Here is a 20,327-nt window from a genome sequence, read left to right on the forward strand (position 1 = left end):
TCTGATGTGTAGTGTTTGTCGATTTCCATAGTGTAAATCCTCCCGCTATGGCCAATTTCAAGGTACCAAAGTGACATTATTGGGCGTGGAGTTGGGAAGAGATGCCAAGCAGCACATTATATAATGTTTCTACCCTATAGATGTAATAGATGTAAAGAAACTTCAGGTGTATAGATAAAATGTATAGTAAAATATAATAAAATAGTAAAATACCTGGAAAGTGATGGATTTTGAGTATTAAAATGTTGGCTGGGTGCAGTGGCTCACGCCTGTAATCCTAGCACTTTTGGAGGCTGAGGCTCCAAAAGTGGAGCACTTTTGGAGGCTGAGGCGGACGGATCACTTTCCGCCAGAAAGACACTAGGCGGAAGGTCAGGAGTTTGAGACCAGCCTGGCCAACATGGCGAAACGCCGTCTCTCCTAAAAATGGAAGAATTAGCCGGGTGTGGTGGCGCATGTCTGTAGTCCCAGCTACTTGGGAGGCTGAGGCAGGAGAATCACTTGAACCTGCAAGCTGGAGGCTGCAGTGAGCTGAGATAGTGCCGTTTTACTCCGATCTGGGTGACAGAGCAAGACTCCATCTCAAAAAAAAAACAGTGTTATTGAGGTATACTTGATATACAATAAGTTGCACATATTTGAAGTGTTTAGTTTGATAAGTTTTAACAAATGTACACACCTGTGATGTGTACATTTCAATCAAGATGATAAATATATTCATTACTCCCCTAAATTTTTTATGCCCTTTTGTAATCTCTTACTTTCACCACTTCTTACCCTTGCCCACTCAGACAACCACTCATCTGCTTTTTATCACTATAGATTAGTTTTCTATAGTTTTACGTAAGTAGAATCAGGTAGCATATACTCTTCTTTTGTCTGGCTTCAGCATAATTATTTTGAGATTCACCCATGTTGTTACATGTTTATTCATCTTCTCCCCCGAGTATTGTATATTTATTATCTCTGTTTGTAATTTATTTCATTGCGAGTTTATATACTTTAATCTTAAATAATGGCTATGTTTAACGACCTGGTGGCAAAATTCCTAAAAATTTAACAATTGGCTTTTTCAAGCTGGTGCAAGCCTGCTCTGCTATACCTCTAGTGGGCTGTGTGCATGTGTCTAGTTTTAGACAAAGAGCTCAGAGACTTTGGGGTAGCTGCAGGGTTTGGGAGTAATTGAAAACGAATGAAAAGGAAAAGAGATTTCTAAGTTCTTCTGTGCTCCCTATTTGGCTTTTTTCCCCCCCAAGAAACTGCAGTAAAAATGCTAATTAAAAAAATTACTTTTGGGTTGCTGGCTTTTTGTTTTAATCAATGCATGACTGGACCACAATGCAGTTAGGCTTTGGGTACTTCACATGAAGGACTTTTATTACTGAAGTCTCCAAGGGAGAACTAGGAAGCCAGGGACAACTTGCTTATGATTCAAAGGGGTGAACTGTTAGAGAGGGATTTAGGAGTAATGGTTGGGCACAAGGATGCTGGAGTTTGGCTGCTCATATACTAGGAAGTCATGACCCCCTCTTAATTGTCTCCCAAACTCTACTGGACAGGCAGGAGTGTAGGAGAGGGCTTGGGCTGAGTCAGGGGTAGATTGACACTAGAGAGACATAATTTGAGATATAAAGCTCACTGTGGCCAGGCATGGTGGCTCACACCTGTAATCCCAGTGCTGTGAGAGGCCGAATGGGGAGGATTGCTTGAGGTCAGGGGTTTGAGACCAGCCTGGACAACATAGGTAGACCTCGTCTCTACCAAAAAAAAAAAAAAAAAAATTAAAAAATTAGTTGGGCAGGGTGGTGCATGCGTATAGTCCCGGTTACTCAGGAGGATGAGGTGAGAAGGTGGCTTGAGCTCAGGAGTTTGAGGTTACTGTGAGCTGTGATCACACCACTGCACTCCGGCCTAGGAGATAGAATGAGACTCTGTCATAGAATGAGACTCTGTCTTAAAAAAAAACAAAACAAAAAACCCAAAACCAAAAACACTCACTGTGCACTATCCTTGACATATCCTCAGGCAGAGGACAGGGTGTGTGTATGTGGGGGGGTAGCGGGGGGGTTATTCTATGCTTCTGTGCTGTAACGAACTAAAAAAGCCAGGAGCGCTGCAATAATAATATTTTTTGAGTGTTTGCTACATGGGTGGCACTCAGCCAAACACTTTATATTATCTGATTTAACACTCAAAGCAATCCTGAGGTGAGCAATTGTACTTGTTTTACAGGAAAGTTAAGTCTTTTTTCAGAGGTCACACCAGGGAACGGTGGAGACCATATGTGAACTCAGGTCTGTCTGATTCATCTGGTCTTATTCCTCTACACTGTACCGCCTTCTGCTTTGCAGAGCTCTAGGAAACTGAGTGTAAGACCCCAAAATAGGAATTACAACCCTGGTTGGAAATTAGGACCTTTCTCTAACTCAGTGACAATGTCCCTGGCTGCCTAGAGAGTATGTCTGGGGGTAAAGTTGAAGCCCAATCATTTGGAGTCTTTTAAACCTTTTTTTTTTTTTTTTTAATAGAAGTGTGGATCCTCTCCTAAGGGCAATTGGGGTGCCATTGACAGATTTTAGTGTGGAGGAATTGGCTCAGGCATACATTTGAAAAAATAGGTTGGAGAGTGACTGTATAAGTTGGGACAAAAACACTGCACAATGCAAGACAGAGGTTATTTCTCTTTTGTGTAGCAGTCCAGTTGGAGGTGGAAGTCAACCTGAGATGCAATCCCAGTAAAGACCTTGGCTGATCCTGCTGCGAGTACTGAAATACAATGACTCTTCAGATTTATTTTGAGTTGGGACAAAGGAGCTGAGCCTTAAATCCCTACTTCCACCAGTAATTTGATGTGGGAAGGGGATGCCGCCTTAGGGTGAGATGGCCATCTTCCTGGAGGAAGGCTGACTGCTAAGTGTTTCTGCCAGCAGTGCTCCCAGCAGCCAAAGGAAGAAGTCCTTTATTTTTGCAGGGGGATCTGGAAAGTGCATCACTGAATTCACCTCAAGTATACTGGTTGGTTGCAGCTCTCAAAATACAACCTGAAGAATACCAGCAATTAAGAAGTGGGAAGAAGTAAAGGACCACAGCAGAGACTGAGAAGGAATGCCTAAGAGGTCAAGTCCAGAGATGATCAGATCATGGAAAGAGGTGAGAAATGAATGTTCAGAAGGAGCCCGTGTCAGCAGTGTTTAATGCTTCAGAGTGGCCGACGAAGAGAAGAATTTTGCAACCAGAAAGACACTAGCAACTTTACTGAGCCATGCCAGTGGAGTGGTGGGTGCTAAAGCCAGACTGAAGGAAGGGGGAGGTTGAGGAATGAGTGGGAAGTGAGAAAGTGGGCAACCCGTTATGGATTTTGGGTTGCGAAGAGGAGAAACGGTGGTTGTTGATTTGACAGAATTCTTATTCTTAATTTTTAGGGTGGGAGAAATTTTAATCTGTTTAGATGCCAATAGAAAGAACAAAAGAGATGGAAAGGTTACAGATATGGGAGAAGTGTGGGTAATTGGTGGCAACAGGGAGCTTTCAGAACACTGGCGGGATGATTAGATTTAAACCAGGAAAGAGAAAGACTGACGCTGACATTTATTTAATGCGTTCAAAATGCCAGGAACTGCAGGGTAGTTTGGCTTTATTTAATCCTTTTGACAAATTATTCCAACAATTATTTTGCAGATTAGGTTTAGAGAAGGCAAAAAGGTTGCCCAAGGTCTCACTTCTCCCAAGAAGCTGTGTCAGAATTTAAGGCTGTGCTTTACACAGCGAAGGAAGCACACCTCTCATCCTCTGAAATTCAAGGAATGACAAAAGATGACTGAAAATGGACAGAATGGGATTGGATAAGGGGAAGAAGGCTGCTATAACAAAGATATATAAACCTCTAGTGGCTTAAGTATGTGAAAATTGATTTACCCCCAAAGGAACCAGAATGAGCTGTCTTGGGATGGTAAGGTGGCTCTCCTTTATGAGGACAGTCAGAGACCCCAATTCCTTCCATCTTATTGCTCTGTAATCACCTTCTAATATCCATATGGCAGATGTTGGCTTATGTCTGTATTGGTGGTATAGCCTGGGGTAAGATGAAAGAGTATTTGGATAGATGTTTTGGAAGACCCAGAAGTTGCACACATCACGTTTGTCCACATCCCATTTATCCGAAGTAAGTCACATGGCCACACTTAGCTGCAAGGGAGGCTGAGAAATATAGTTTTTTTCCTCTGGCGGCCATATGCCCACCTAAAACTAGGGGTTCTAAGAGAGGGGAAAAGGAACACTGTGCGATCTTTCTAAGTCTTTTTATCAGAATTACTCCTGGGGAAGTCATGTGACAAAACCACAAAGGCTGTCCACATACTAGCTTCTTATAGAAAACAACTAATGAAAACAATATTCTATAACAATTTTTAAAATGTGACTTGTGGCAAGAAGTGTTTCCAGCAGACTGAGAGGATGCATTCATTGTCCTTGCTCCTGCATCATTCCTCTGTGACTCTTGGGATTTCAGCATCTTTTGACGATGGTGACAGTGTCAGGGTGGACACATGGCCAGGGCCTTTTAAGGACTGGTTGGTCCATAAGTGACCATAATAGTCTGCCTGTTCTCATGAGTGAAGGGAGCCAACAGAGACTCATTTTAGAATGGAATGAGGATGCTGTCTGATGGAGATAGTAATAGCCACTGAGGATGGGCCTTGGGCAACTAGTCCTCATCTTTAGCTGGTGATTGCCATGAGGGAATGTGGCCAGTGTTTTCAGAAATTTGAAATTTTCTATAGAATCTGGGTATCTGGAATTTTAGCATGTAATCCGGGTTTTTAAGCATGTAATCTTCTTATTTTTAAATGCTAGCTCAAATGTTTTAATATAGACCAAAAAGAATATCCATATGATCTAGAAGCAGCTCTGGTCTCTCTGACTTAAACTCTGAGAACTGTATTTCCTCATTTGTAACAAGGTGTCAATATCCATCTCAAAGGACTATAGGGAGGATGGAAGGAAATAGTGTATGTCCTAGGTTGACAATCATCACTGTATCTGATTTTTTTTTTCATGATAAATCTGCATTAGAATGAGGTAATTCTCAGATCTCCTCCTAGTGGATAGGAAGTTCAGGATAGAAGTTCCAAAGAAGGCCAAGAGGATGGAGTCTACAAGATTTACTGAAATTGATTCATTTGAAGACATTCTGATTCATGTCTTCAAAACTACCCTGATTTACATTCCCCAACATTTTCTTTTGGAGGTGTCGTGGTCAAGGTTTGAGTCTAGCTAGTGTCTTCAGCTTGGATTACAGTGACAGATTATCCATCCTCTCTTTACCCCTTGTTAGTTGTGTGACTTTGGCTTAATTATTTAACATACCAAAGCCTTAAATTTCTTCTTGAAAAGTGAGAATAATAATGACTTAGCTCATGAAATAATTGTCAGGACTTAGTAAGATGACACATATAAACCCTAGTGTATATTGCCAAGCATATAGTAAGTATTGAATAAATATTAATTGCAATAAACTGTTATTTCTTACCCAGGTGGGCGATACATAAAATAGGTTTTTTTATTGTTTTGATTTTTGATAATACTTATATTTTCAAGCAAACCACCTTACTTAGTCACTGGACTAAGTAATGGATAAAATCTCAGGAACTATTGCTTAAAATATTTTTTTTGCAACTTCTAAGAGTAAGAGGATAGTGTCAGGTGTAAAGAGCTCTAAAACAACACAGTGACCTTAAAAGAAAAGCAATTATTCATAAAATAAATCACCAACGAAAAGAGGAGAAAGGTCTTCTTTTATATTGCTAGCAATGAATCTCTGGGCTAATGCATTGTTTTGCATGGCTTGTGCTGGTTACAGGCTGTGTATAACAGTTTCTTATATTAGAGCTGATGGATTTCTATGAAAAGGAATGTTGAAATTTACTACAGTAAGAGATACACAATCTGTTCTACAGAAAGCCCCACAGGCAAAAAACAGTGGCTGCAAAATACAAATTGTGAATGAGTACTTCCTCTAAATTGTCAGTTAAGTTTCTCTTCAAAAATAGACATTACCTAGGATGGTTAAAGGTATTGCTCTTTCTTATCTTTGTTGCTATTAGTAGTAGTAGTAGCAATAATAATAATTACTGATGTTAATTGTGCTCTCCCTATGGGTCACATATTGAGTAAACTACATTGCATGCTTTATCTCACTGAATTCTCTCAACAATTGTGTGAGTTAGGGCTATTATTATTCCCAATTTTCAGATGAGGAAACTGATGCTTTTAAATGTCATCTAACATGCCCAATTTCATTAGCTTGTAAGTGGTATGGCTTGGTTTGCAACTTAGCACTGCATGACTCCAATGCTCATGATTCTATGAGGAAATGGAAATTTTGTTGGGTGAAATTGAAAGAGAGAAAGAAAGACATAATTTTGGAGCTTTAAGCTGTTCCCCAGAGGGTTAGGTCTAAATTGGGTGCCTCCTTGTGGGGCTTTCACAGACAAGGAATGGGGCTGCTAGGAGCTGAAGGGTGAGGGAGAAGGGAAGCCAGAAGGTGCCAGAAAAGAAGCAAACAAGCAAAGAAGACTTTGCAATTTTAGCAACAGTGTTGACATGTCATGCTCATCCTTTGACACCTTGACTTACTTGCTCTGACTACAAATGGCTTCTATTATTGATGTTGGTGATCACCATTCTGGAATTTCTGAAAAGTCGTGCTTTCACATAGCCTGTCCAGTTGTCCTCATATGCACATTCACACTTGTTAGACTGTGTTTGGAATTACGATTTTGCAATTACAGGCACGGTTTCAGGAGCCCCTTGGTTACAGTTCATTGACTCCAGCTGGTGAGGTGGGTACTCTGAGTGCCATTGCCTCTGTCAGGAGACAGGAACATCTTGGTGACAGCTCTGACAATCTCCCAGTCTCTTGCGGGGAGGGAATGTTGTTTAGGACTTTGTACTGTTGATTATGTTATTTATTTGCAGTATCACCATTCTTTATTTATGTTGTTTAATCAAATAGTCTAAATCGCTTTAATGATAACAATTGAACATATATCCTTAACTTGATCACCTTGAAACACAATTGGTAGTTTGAATACATTTATCTGTAACTACAGAACGTTGTCCTTGACCATCTGAAGGGGAATTTTTGACAAAGAAAATACTTGAGTATGAAGTTGTTGACCTTGAATTGGTTAAGATGTAAACTAGACACACAGCCATAAAAATAAGAGAAAGAAATATTTTTCTGTATAACAGGCTAAAAAAATTCCCCAAAGATTCTTGTCACAGTAAAACAAAAATATTATTTTCATTTTTTTCATGTTGTTTTTGGAGTCTACCAATCACATCTTGTGTGTAAAGAAAAGTGGACACTGGAAAATCTGGATTCTAGTTTTGTCTTGGTCATTGTATCTTTCAGAATTCCTTGGGTTGTAAGTTGAAAAAAAGGTAACTCAAAATTACTTAACCAAAAAGAGAGTTTATTGCTTAAGTAATCTAGATGTTTTGGCATAGATTGGACCTAGGTACCTCAGAGCTGTAAGTTACATCATCAAGACTTAATTTCTTTCCATTTTCAACTCTACCTTCTGCTTTGGCCGCTTTATTCTCAGGCTCCATTTGGCAGCTTACAGAATTCTGGTCTCATTTCCTTCCAGGCTCTAGACCAGCATGAAAGAGCAAGAATCTTTTCCAGTAGTCCTGTGGTTTGCTTGATCGGACAGGCCTAAGTATCATGGTATCCCGGAACCAGTAACAGTGGTGTTTTGATTGACCATGTCTGGATGGAGCCTCACCCAGAGCCTGTAAGAGTGGAGAGGACAGATCCCCAGACAAAAGTTGGGGCTGTTACCAGGAGAAAGGGGAATTAACCCTGCGGGGTGTCAACACCACTCATCAATTATGTGATCGTGGGAAGGTAACCTCTGTGAGAAGTAAAGTTATTAATGCCTACTGAAAAAATGGATTGAAACAACAGTTTGTACACTACTTGTACCTATAATAGTGCTTAAAAGACTAGAGTGCTGTATAATTTTGTGTTATCATTTTTAGAGGTTTTTCTAGAATTGATATGTGGGAGTGAAATGGATAAGTTTTACATAAAATATGTACATTTTCAACCAAGTAATGCCAAATTGTTTTCTACTATCAACATACTCTTCTAGCACTTGGTGTTAGACTTTTTAGTTATTTTCCAATCCAGTGGGGCTGCTGTTCTTGTTATTGCATTTTCCTGATAACTAATAAGGAACATTTAAGAAATATTTACTTTATCAATAAATATTTTGACTATGTCATACTTGTTGGTTATATTCTGAGGTGTACTTGTTCATATATTTTGCCTATCTAACTATTGCGTTGTCTGTCTGCTTTCGTAACCATTTACGGTTCCTGTATTTTTAGGACACTAATATTTTGTTGTTTATCTTATTGCAAATATATACTCTCAGTTAGTACCTTGCCTTTTCACTTTCTTATAGTGTAATTTTATGAGTTTAAGATCACAATTTTAATGCCCAATTTAGCAATAAATCTCATCCTATAAGATTTGTGCTTCTTATGCACAATCTTTTAGGGGAGAAATCTTTCTCCCCTAAAACCTTCAGGCCATAAATATATTGCCTCTATTTTGTTCTAAAAGTTTGAATGTTTTGCCTTTTGCATTTGAATTCTTAAATTCTCAATAAATTGGGAATGAATTTATTGTGCATGATGTAAGGTAGGTATTCAATTTCAAATTTCTCATGTAGACAACCAATTTTTCGAACACCATTTATTCAATGACTGTCTTTCTCTATTTCTGTGAAATGCCACGTCTATTACACATCAAATGTCCATGCATCTGTTTCTTAGCTATCTGTTCTGTTTCATTTTTTTTTTTTTTTTGGCCTAATTGTCCACCTCTAAGTCAGTAAATTTTTGTGCAAACCTAGGGCTTGCACATTGCTTGTGCGGGGATATGACAGGCCAGAAAATAGAGAATCAGTATGGGACGTGTGGAACTCTTCCATGTCCCATCATATACCCCAACAGTGCTGTGCTGACCTGGGTTTAATAAGTTTTATTAACTTCTACCTAATAGATACTATTGCTAGTCCCTGTTCTTGTCCACCTAGTTAGGAACAAAGGCATTATTTGTTTTTTTAAAAAAAATCTTATGCTATTTGAATTAAATAGAGTTTTAAAATGTGAGAGATTTGAAAAGGTTATATATAACCTTTTTACCTGTAGAAAACCTGGAGAGTGAAAAATTCTTTTGGAGGGGGGCTAAAAAAAATAACAGTCTCTCTAGGATCTATACCTAGAGGAAAGAGGGTTTGGTGATTAGCAAAGCTGGGTAAGAAGAAGTGAGAAAGGGGTTGCTCATAACCTGGAGTTTCAGGGCATAAACAGATGCTCTAAATAAGAAAAGCCCAGAAGTCAAAGGAGCCTTATGGCTGTCTCAGCCTATGGCATGCTATTTGTACTCAATGAAATATAATGAGAATAAAACAATGGAAGATAAAATTAGCTAGATAGGATGTAGATTTTAAAAACATATAGCTTTTGTGAACAAGTCTTTTAGCCCACACAATTGTTTTTCTCTCTGTGAATAGGTCTATCATTGTATGCACTATCTTAATGTGATTTTATATGAACAATATACAATAACATGATTCTTATTTCCATATTTTAATTTTCTGGCCCTTCTCCAGGGGAAATGACCACCTCCGTTGTTCTTCAAAGAAATTTCTCTGTCTGCAGCACTCTTAAAGAACAGCCTTGAGCAAAACTTAGTGGAGAAGCAAATTTGAATGGCTACCCACTTTAAATAAGCGAACCCAATTAGAAAAAGGTGGGAGAGTAAGATTTTAGGACTGAATGATTCAAATAGTCAGAAACGAAATAGTTTCACTCAGAAATCACATCCAGGCTGTCCTGCCGGGCACACTGTGTATGGATGTGGTGGCTATTGATAATAATTATAAGTATGAATTGAAGACTGTGTAGGAAAGCAGCTGCCCTAAGATGAATTGGCCCAGAGCCACAGTGAATGGTGCCCGATTAATTAAAATCCCCGGTCCTTGTTAAAATCACCATTCTACTCAACAGCAGCCAGTCAAGGAAATATACAGCAAGGTTAAAGTCGGCATGTGCAATTCAGATATCAGCTGCGCTCTTGGCCTTTGACTTCTGCATCTGAACATGTTGACTCTCTGCCAGCTTGGATGTAGAAGTTAATCAATCGTCTTCTACTTTCCTGACAAGAACGCCCCTCACAAGCATTAACAAGCAACGAAAAATTAGAATAAACCTTTTGTAGAGAAGATGGAGGATTGAGATTTATATTGTACACACCACAGCAAACTAGTTTGAAAGTCACCTAAAATATTTCTGATTTCCCCAATCTTTTGGGCCACTTCCAAGGGAATAACTTTCTCTGGATCCTCCCATGCAGACCCCAGACATGCTGGGCCCTTCTCTTTACATCTTGCCTTCATTTTTCTTTTCTTCATTTTTTTAGAGCATCTCAAGTTCTTCTCATTATCTTATGCATAGCAAGTTATCCACCATCTTTCATCATGGTGGGGGTGTTGAAAGGGTTAGGATTAGGGTTATGCTGGAGGCTCTTACATCCACTCTACGGGGCTAATTAATTTATTTGGCAAGTGTTTATTGGGCGCATACCATGTGCCAAACACTGTTCTAAGACCCGAGGAGACGGTGTGGGCAAAACAAATAAAAAATCCTTACCAACATGGAGTTTATATTCTAGTGGAAGGAGACTGTATTAGTCTGTTTTCACACTGCTGAAAAAGACATATCCAAGACTGGGCGATTTACAAAGAAAAAGAGGTTTAATGGACTCAAAGTTCCATGTGGCTGGGGAGGCCTCACAATCATGGCCGAAGGTGAAAGGCACTTTTACATGGCAGCAGGCAAGACAGACTTGAGAGCCAAGTGAAAGGGGTTTCCCCTTATAAAACCGTCAGAGCTTGTGACGCTTAGTCACTACCACAAGAACAATATGGGGGAAACCACTCCCATGATTCATTTGTCTCCCACTGAGTCTCTCCCACAACACGTGGGAAGTATGGGAGCTACAATTCAAGATGAGATTTGAGTAAGGACACAGTCAAACCATATCAGAGAGAGATAAAATAAATAAATACAACCAATAAATAATTCAAATGTATAATATATCAGATAATGATAAGAGCTATGTACGAGAATAAGACAAACAAGGGCTAAGGGATTCTGGAGAGGGCGCTGCAATTTTTACAGGGTGGTCAGGGAAGATTTTGCTGACAAGGTAATATTTGAACAAAGGACTAAAGGAGGTAAGGGAGTGAATCTTGGGTATATCTGAGGAAAGAGAATTCCAGACAAAAGGAACAGCAGGCACACAGTTTCTGAGGCAGAAGTATGCCTGGCTTGTTTCTAGGACAGCAAGGAGGCCATGGTGGCTGAAACTGAGTGAGCAAGGGCCAGAATCAAGGGAGATGAGTTTGGAAAGATAATTAGGCAAGATCCTGAGGGGACTTATCCTATGAAGATTTTGGTATTTACATTGAACAACATGCGGACACATTGGGGGATTTGGGGCAGGGAAATGACATGCTCTGATTTGTATGTTCAAATCTCTTTATGGCTACTGAGCTGGCAGTAGACTATAGCAGGAAAAGTGTGGTTGTAGGGACTGGTTAGAGGCTTATACCATAATCCAGACTAGAAATAGCAGTGGCTTGGAGAAGGGTGATTGAGATAGAGGTGGTAAGAAATATTGGGTTGTGGATACATTTTTAAAAGTGTGTTAATAGACTTTGCTGACTTTTTTCGATGGGCATATAGAGGAAAAAAAGAGGAGGGTAAAGAAAGACTTAAAGGTTTTTGGCTTGAGTATTTGAAATAATGGATTTTTTTTTTTTTTTTTTTACTTTCAGAGGTTGAGGGTGAGGTGAAGAAAGTCCAGAAATTTGATTTTAGACACAATAAGTTTGAGACGCCCATTAGACATTCTAGATGAGATGTTTTCTAGGCCCTTGGGTATGAAACACTGAAGTTCATGGAGAAGTCTAGACTGGAAATATGAATTTGGGAGTTGTAAACATACAAACAAGAATTGTCTGTTAATGAGAATTGTTGATATCATTAAGGTGGCTGATATGATCCAATGACATGAAAGTAAAAGCTTATCAGAATATTTCACCTAAACAAATAAGATGCTGTTCCCGAGTGAATGTTTCTTTATACATTATTGTGGTTGGGTTGCAGACGCCTGAGACTCTGTGTGCTCTGACCTTTCACCTCCCCTTTGACCAGTCTTCTATGTTTCTTGTACTGGCTTATTCTGTTTCTGGCTCACTGTGTTCTTTGTTGTTCTTTGAATATGCCACACATGCTCTAATTGTGTGGCTTTAATACTTTCTTTCTACCTGAAAGTCTTCCTTCCCAGATACATGCAGAGTTTACTAGCTTATTTCCTTTGGGTCTCTCAATGTCACTTTATGCATTACTTCTCTCTTGCTGCATAACAAATTGCTCCAAAACTTAGTGGCTTAAAATAACAACAAATATTTATTATCTCACCTTTTCTGTGGCCAAGAATTTGGAAGCAGTTCAGCAGAGTGGTTCTGGTTAAGGGCTTCCAGTGAGGTTGGAGTTCCAACTTCTACTGAAGCTGCAGTCATCTGAAGGTTTTACTGGGGCTGGAGGTTCCACTTGCAAGCTTGCTCATTCACATGTTTGACAAATTAGTACTCTTGTGGGAGGTCTGATTTCCTTCCCACGTGGTCTTCTCCCAAGGGTGTTTGAGTGTCCTTATGCCATGGAGACTGGCTTGCCCCAGAGAGAGTGGTCCAAAAAAACAGAGTGGAAGCTTTGGTGCCTTTTATGACCCAGCCTCAGAGGTGAAATACCTTAATCTCTGCTCTTCTCTATTGCACTGATACCAGCCCTCGACTCTATCGTACTGAGACCAGTCCTAATTTATTTGGGAAGAGACTATCCAAGGGTGTGAACACCAGAAGATGAGGCCCATTGAGGGTCATCCTGAAAGTTAACTACCACATCTTATCAGGGACGTCTTCTCTGAATAACCTGTATGTTATGGACTGAATGCATGTACCGCTCCAAAATTCAAATGTTGAAACCCTAACACCCAGTGTGACTGTCTTTGAAATAGGGAGGTAATTAAGGTTAAATGAGGTCAGAAGGGTAGGGCCTTGATCTGACGGCTTAGAGTTCTTATAAGAAGAGAATCCGGAGAGCTCACTCTCTCTCCCTCCTCCAGCAAATACTGAAAAAAGGCCTTGTGAAGATATAGCAAGAACTTGGCCATCAGTCAATCAGAGAGACCCCCTCACCAGAAACGGAATCAGCTGGAACCCTGATCTTGGACTTCTAGCTTCCAGAGTGGGGAGAAAATAAATATCTGTTGTTTATGCTAACCAGTCTGTAATATTTTGTTATGGCATTCTGAGCTAATACATAGCATAAAAGAGCAACTTCCTTCCTCAGCACTTTCCATCCCTTTATCCTGATTTATTTTTTCTCCATAGTACTTATCACAACCTGATATTTTCTCAATTTATTTATTGTCAGTTTCTCCTTAGTGGAGTGTAAGCTCTCTGAAGGCAGGGAATTTGTCTATTTGTTTACTGTTTTATCCTTGGGTCCCAAAACAAAGTCCGGCCCATGACAGGTACTCAAAATTACTTGTTGAATGATAAATGAATGGATGAATATTGGATATTGGACTCTATTTTATTTCTATTGATCGTCTCTTTGATGGCTGGGATTGTTCGTTCTTTAGGTAGACTTTGCATTCATTATACTCTAGCACCATTTCTGAAATCAGGTTCAAAACAGAAATATTTTTAAATTTCAATTAATCTTGTGCATGTATTACTAAATTGTAATGGGCTCTCTGAAAATTAACACAGTGAAATATAAGCTCACCTGAGAAAATTTTGAGTTCGCTTTCACTTGATTAATAAACTGTTGGCAACCTGGAATTCTTGGGGCTGTTCTTCCTGCCTGAGGGTGAGAATTCTGTACCTTTGTAGAGAAGTGGAAAGAACAAGTTATGACCGATCCTGATGAAATGCTACATGTGTTTTTGTGTGCTCTGAGAGACTGAAAAGACATATAAAAGACATTTCTGTATATTCCAATTTTTCCATCATGCTTATGTACTTACTTTTGTAGTTAGAAATAAAAAAGTAATAAATATGAAATTTTACAAAGAATAATAATTTTGAAATAGGATAAACTCATTCATGGCTGTGCTCTGCTTTTTACTGATCAGAATTGTTATTTAATCTCCCTGAGTCTTAGCTTCCTGCTCTGTAGACAGGAGACAATAACATGGAAGTTCAGCCTTGACTCACGTAGAAAAAATGTCACAGTCTTGGAGTGTGTTAGCTCATTCTTGTAGCCTTTGGTAAAGTTCTGAAAGAAAGGGAAGTGTTTAGTCCAAGCTGGCTCTTATAAGAGGAAACAAGACATAACCTTCCTATATGAAGTCTTTTTTGTTAGCAGAACCAGGGGAAGCCAGATTGGCTGACCAAGAACATCCCTTCAGTGCCATGGATGGGAATTAGTGCCAGTCTTCTCTGACTGGATATAGCATATGTTAAGGACCAATTGTTCTGAACTGTTCTCCCTATTTGCTTTTGTCCAAAAAGGAGTCTACCGTAGCTAGCTTATCTTCTTTCTACTATTATTCTGTTGAGTATGGTGTATTGGAAATATTTAAATTTATATAGCCATATGTTGGTAGACTCTGAGAAGTTTATGCATGGGCCTAACTCAGAGAAATATGCATTCCTCAGAGATGCTGGGCTTGGATCTAGATGTAGTAATGAGGTGAGACTTCTGATTGTCTCCCTCATAAAGCACCTTTGCCCATAATAAATGCTCAGGAGGGTAGCTACCACCAACCCCGTCATTGTTATTAATGCCACTTATTTCTCGCCCTCTACAGTAACACAGACACCACCATTAATTTCACCTCTATCTGGGCTTGCTTAACACTTATGGGCGTAAACTTCTGTAGAAGCATGGACATGCTTGCAGCCAAGATTCTAAAAAAGCTAGAGCAGCAAGAAATCAGCACACTTTCAGCCAACAGTTGCTGGGAGAATCTAAGTCAGTAGAGACAAATTAGTCACAATACTGATATTGATGGACTTGGACAATTCTAATCAAATTAGAATGGAAACACGGGGGATTCAGAAAGGCAGGTCAATAAACAAGAAAACCCATTGAAAAAAAATCACCAGTATAATGATTGGACTTCATGTCTTTGGCTTCTTTCCCACCCTCCTAGGGCGAATCAGTAGTGTAATCCTCTCTTTTCCTTGCCCCTGCCAGGCTCCCTTCTCTGGCTCCCTTCCTGTTGCCTTGCTACCGCTTTGTAGCTCTTTTCTGCACACCCCCACCCCTCACTTTTATATAGGCTTGACAGGCTTTTCATAGATTTTAAGGAACAGGTTTCAGACTTAATTGACCTTATAAATACCATCATTTTATTTCATTGTCTTGGACTTGGGGAAAAATTATAAAATCCCTTTCCTTAGAACACTAAATCCAAATGCTTACCACTCATCTAAACTCAGCTTAAAGCAAGGTCTTGCATTTCATGGATGGAAATGTGATGTCCTCTTTAAAAATATAAAGCTATAATGGGTTTTCTTTGGTCCACATTATTTCATTGAAAGATTGGTATTAGTTGCTCACTTCAAAAAGGTGAAGAGATTTCACATACTATTTTGAATTTCTGAATTTTTTTTGAAAAATCAAAAGATCTGGCAACACTGAGCCTACATGTCTGTAGAACAAGGGCTGCTGTAGCTGAGTCATGGCTCCTCTCAATTTGTGGCAGGAGCCCTTCAGTTCAGCACAGTCCCCACATGGACAACTTCATGCATTCATGGTGCCTCCTTGGCTCTTATGGGCCTTTCAGCATTTGACTTCACTGGTAGAGAAAGTGCGTTGCAGTTTTTCTTTGAACTCTGTCATCCTTTCCCTCAAGCAGATGTAAGAACAGAGTTGTGTACAGAGGTTGATGGAAGATGCATTAACTACGATGAAAGAGCTATGGCCATTTTGTTTAGAGGGCTTACTCAGTCATTTATGTATTCAGTCATTCATTTCCATTATCCTACTTTCTCTCCATTATTGCCTATCACTTTATTTAAATAGACATCATAGAAATTCGAACAGCACAAAAAGGCATGTAATACCTTTTTTGTAAAAAACAGTGTTCCTCTCACTCAAATCTCCTCATCAACTTTTCCAGAAACTACCTCTGTTACTTTTTGTGTCTTCCTTCTCCAAGATAGACTCTATTTGTAATATATGTTCCACTTCATGTTATACCAAATGGTGACAGAATACAGACTATTCTGCATTTTCCCTTATTTTTTGCTTGATGATATATCTTGCAAATTATTCCATATTGGTGTAGATTTGCCTCATTCTTTCTAAAGCCTGCATAGTACTTCATTTTATTGATGCACTATGATTTGCTTAAGCTTATTGATGGGTCTGTAGCTGGTTTTTAATCTTTTATGAATACAAACAATGCTGCAATGAACACCCTTGTACACATTTACGAAGGGCAAATTGTGCCAGCATATTTGTTAGATGAATTTTGTGAAGTGGTGTTGCTTGGTCAAAAGGTATAAGCAATGGTGTGAGTATGCTACAGTTAACTCACACAGGCTTACAAGCAGCTGATTTCTCTGCATCTCTTCCCAACTCCATGATCAATGACATCACATTGGTAACTTGCTATTGGCCACAGTGGGACCATTTATATCATGAAAATATGCAAACACCACAAACTAGGGCTTAGGGCTTCCCCCCTCCCTCCTGGAGAGCTGGTTGTAAAACACTGCAATATTGTAATTCAATTCTGATGCTAACTACCCAGAGTTAGCCCACTCCAAAGGTTAAGGGAACAGTCCCTAACAAGACTTACCTCACTTCAGATGTCAGCCACAAGTTCAGGAATCAATAGGTAACCCACATTTTTGACAAATTGCTACAAATTTGGGAGTTCCCACAGTCCCCTCAGGTTTGATAATTCATTTGTTAGAATTATTCTTAGAACTCAGGAAAGCTGCATCTATAATTATAGCTTTATTATAAAGGATATGAATTAGGGCCAGCCAATGAAGATACCCATAGGTGAGACCTGAGAGGGTCCCAAATGTGAAGCTTCTGTGTCCTCACCCTGTGGCTTCAAGATGCATCACCCTTTTGGCACATCATTGTGTTAACCAATCAGGAAACTCACTGGAGCTTCAGGTGTCCAGAGTTACAATTTGGGTTTCATTATGTAGGCAGGATTGATCGAGTCATTTGCCATGTGATTGTACTTAATCTCTATCCACCCCCTTCCTCATCCCTCCCTTGGGAGTCAGGAGATTGTAAATGAATCTCAGGTGTCCCAAAGCTCAACCCTTTAATCATATGATTGGTTTTTCTGGCACGGCCAACCCCTATTCTGAAACTATGTAGGAGCCCACCTTGAGTCACCTTATTAGCATAAACTCAGTTGTGGTCCCAGGAGCTCAGCATGGATAAAAAAAGACACTCCTATTTGTCATTCAGAAAATTCCAAGGGCTTAGAGGTTTTGTCCCAGGAACCTGGGCCAAAGACCAATCAAATTATTTGTTATACAACAAACACAACAGCACATCACTGGATGTAAGTATTTAAAAGTGTTGACACATATTTCCAAATTGTCCTCCAAAGAGGTTGTACCAAATATGCGTTCCCATCAGCAATGCATAAAAGTGTTTTTGGAGCAACAATTCTGACCACAGTGATTTGTCATACCGGATCACTAGAGTGTGCCAGTTATTTCCATGAGACTGAGCATGAGGGAACTCTGGGTTATTTATATGTCATTGGAAGGATACATTTATATTCTTGCTGAGATCTTCAAATGCAACCCAATGCTTGTAAACTTTTCTTATGGCTCTCTGCTTCCATTACTTGAGCAAATAGTTGTTGGTAAAATTCACCAGCTATTAATAGAAATGAGAGGAATTCAGCTATCGCACTGTTGGTTTTAGCTTTTCTATAATCACTCTTCTTCATTAGGAAATGTCTCTAAAGACTGCTGCCTTACAAGAGTAGAGTCCACGCATGATAAAATCTCACAAACTTTGGGAAGGCCATTCTGAAATTGTGACAATAATAAGAACGTTTTGAAAATATCATTGTGCATTTTTATTGTTTCCTTCACTTGAGTACTGGGAATTTGTTTCAAAGCATCATCAAATCCCATTGGGTAATGCCTTAGTAGAATACATAAGAAAAATATATAATCATTAAATAAAGACTATTTCTAATCATTGAAGTTTAATTAATATGTTATTCATATACATTAATTCAAGTCTTCAAAAACAGCTTGGATAGTCAGTAGGTTAAACAGTCGTCTTGAAAATCTAGACCAACATTGTATAATAAAGTTTTCTGTGTGATATTGGAAATCTACATCTGAGCTGTCCAACATGGTAGCCACTAGCCACATGTGGCTAAAGTGACTGAGTAACCAAATATTTAATTTTATTTAATTCTAGCTAATCTAAATTTAGATATGTAAATAGGTACATGTATCTACTGGTTACCTTATTAGACCAGTTCTAGGTTATAAAGACAGATTTAACCTTTGTTCTTTTCTTTTCTCTGATTTCTGATCCCTTCCCCTAGCTAGTCATGGAAAATAAGGAAAATGAAAGTACCTAAACAGGTTCATTTCTAAGTGCTTGACACATATCAATTCCTTTAATCCTCTCAACAACTGTATAAGATAGGTACTAACACTGTCCCTGTTTTATTAATGCAAATGAAAAAATTGATGGCCGAGGTTCTACAGCTGATAAGTAATGACCTAAGACTTGAATACAGAAAATGTGACTTTAGGAGACCATGCTCTTAACTGCAATACCACACTGCCTCTAAATCTATATGCAAAGAAAATAAAAATCACCAGTGAGAAGTACTTTTTGTTTTCCAAATAAGCACTTGAGAATTGACATCAAAAGATCAAGGAAGCTGGAGATACGGGTGCTAAGATGAGAGGATAGGAACAGGGTAGTGATGTGGAGAGGTGTGGAGTCAGCCTAGCACCTTCCAGGGCCAGAGCCAGTCTGTGCATGGATATTTATCCTCCACCTACAGACTGTCTGCTGACATTTGATTAAACACATCATGGAGGCCCACACAGAGGAGCAGTGTCAACAGTTTTTCCTGGTGCTCATGGGCCTTTCATCGTCAGTGGCTGTGGATTTTCCGGCAAAAGGAGGCCCACTTCTAACCATGGACTTTGCAGAGATTGATTTAAAAGCCACAATAAAATGTGCTGGATTGCTCTATTATCAAATTGTTTAAGCTGGGAATTAGTTTCCCAGAGTCCCCTTCCCTCTATGGTTCCAGGATAGGGTTGGCCAAAAGAAGAACTTGTATAAAACTTGGGAGGCAGAAGTGAAGCATTGACCATAGCTCATCTTCCCACCTGCTGGTTCTTCTGACCAACAGATTCATTTTTGGCTCCAGGTCCACTTCCAGATGGCTGGCAGTGGACCCACAAGGTGGTAGCTCCACAGGGGAAGAGCTGCTTATAGGCTTCTCTATGAGCTCCCCTACCAAGATCTGCCTCAGAGGCTGGAGACCCCTCTGCAAACTCTAACTTGGCTATTGGTGTCAGTGCTTCAAGAAGACTGGTTGATAACTTTTTCTCTGACCCTCCAGCTCTTTCTGGAACTTTCTCTTCCAGCAACTTCCACAGTTGTGAGGTCTAATTCTTCTAATACTTTTCTGTCTTAGTCTGTTTTCTGCTCCCCTAACAGAGTACCACAGACTGGGTAATTTATAAAGAAAAGATATTTATTTTGGCTCACAGTTCTGGGGCTGAGAAGTCCAAGAGCATGGTGTTGGCTTCTGGTGAAGGCCTTCTTGCTGTATTATCCCTTGGCTGAAAGTGGAAGGGAACCCATGAGACAGAGAGGAAAGGAGGGGGCTAAACTTCTGTGATAACTAACCCACTCCCACAGTAACAGCATTAATCCATCCATGAGACTGGAGCCCTTATGACCTAATCACCTCTTAAAGGTCCCACCTCCCAACACCACTACATTGGCAATTAAGTTTCAACATGACTTTGTGGGGACATTCAAACCATAGCATTTCCTTGTAACATCCCAGTGGCTCTGCTTCCCTGACTAAAACTGTAATTGTTATACTATACTCTTAATAAGATGCTCAAAACAGAAGCTGGACTCCATGATACTTAGAGGAACCATTTAGGAAACTAAGTCTCAGCCCTAGCACT

The 20,327-nt window shown here is 39.5% G+C and overlaps 1 long non-coding RNA gene across 4 annotated transcripts; it reads right to left on the minus strand.

Moving 5' to 3' along the window:
• Window positions 1-13,721: 13,721 nt before the first annotated feature.
• LOC105470959 (uncharacterized) lies at window positions 13,722-20,031 on the minus strand. 4 transcript variants are annotated; one of them, XR_011619314.1, is made up of 6 exons: window positions 19,897-20,031; window positions 17,911-18,018; window positions 16,964-17,087; window positions 14,177-14,427; window positions 13,936-14,034; window positions 13,722-13,824 (listed from the first exon to the last, which is right to left on the minus strand). It is a non-coding gene; the product is annotated as an uncharacterized lncRNA (long non-coding RNA). The 4 variants fall into 4 exon arrangements; XR_011619315.1 differs by having other exon boundaries at window positions 16,964-17,110; XR_011619313.1 differs by lacking the exon at window positions 16,964-17,087 and having other exon boundaries at window positions 17,828-18,018.
• Between the last annotated feature and the right edge of the window lie 296 nt (window positions 20,032-20,327).

This window comes from Macaca nemestrina, chromosome 2, assembly GCF_043159975.1.
Source record: "Macaca nemestrina isolate mMacNem1 chromosome 2, mMacNem.hap1, whole genome shotgun sequence".
Classification (NCBI taxonomy): Eukaryota; Metazoa; Chordata; class Mammalia; order Primates; family Cercopithecidae; genus Macaca; species Macaca nemestrina.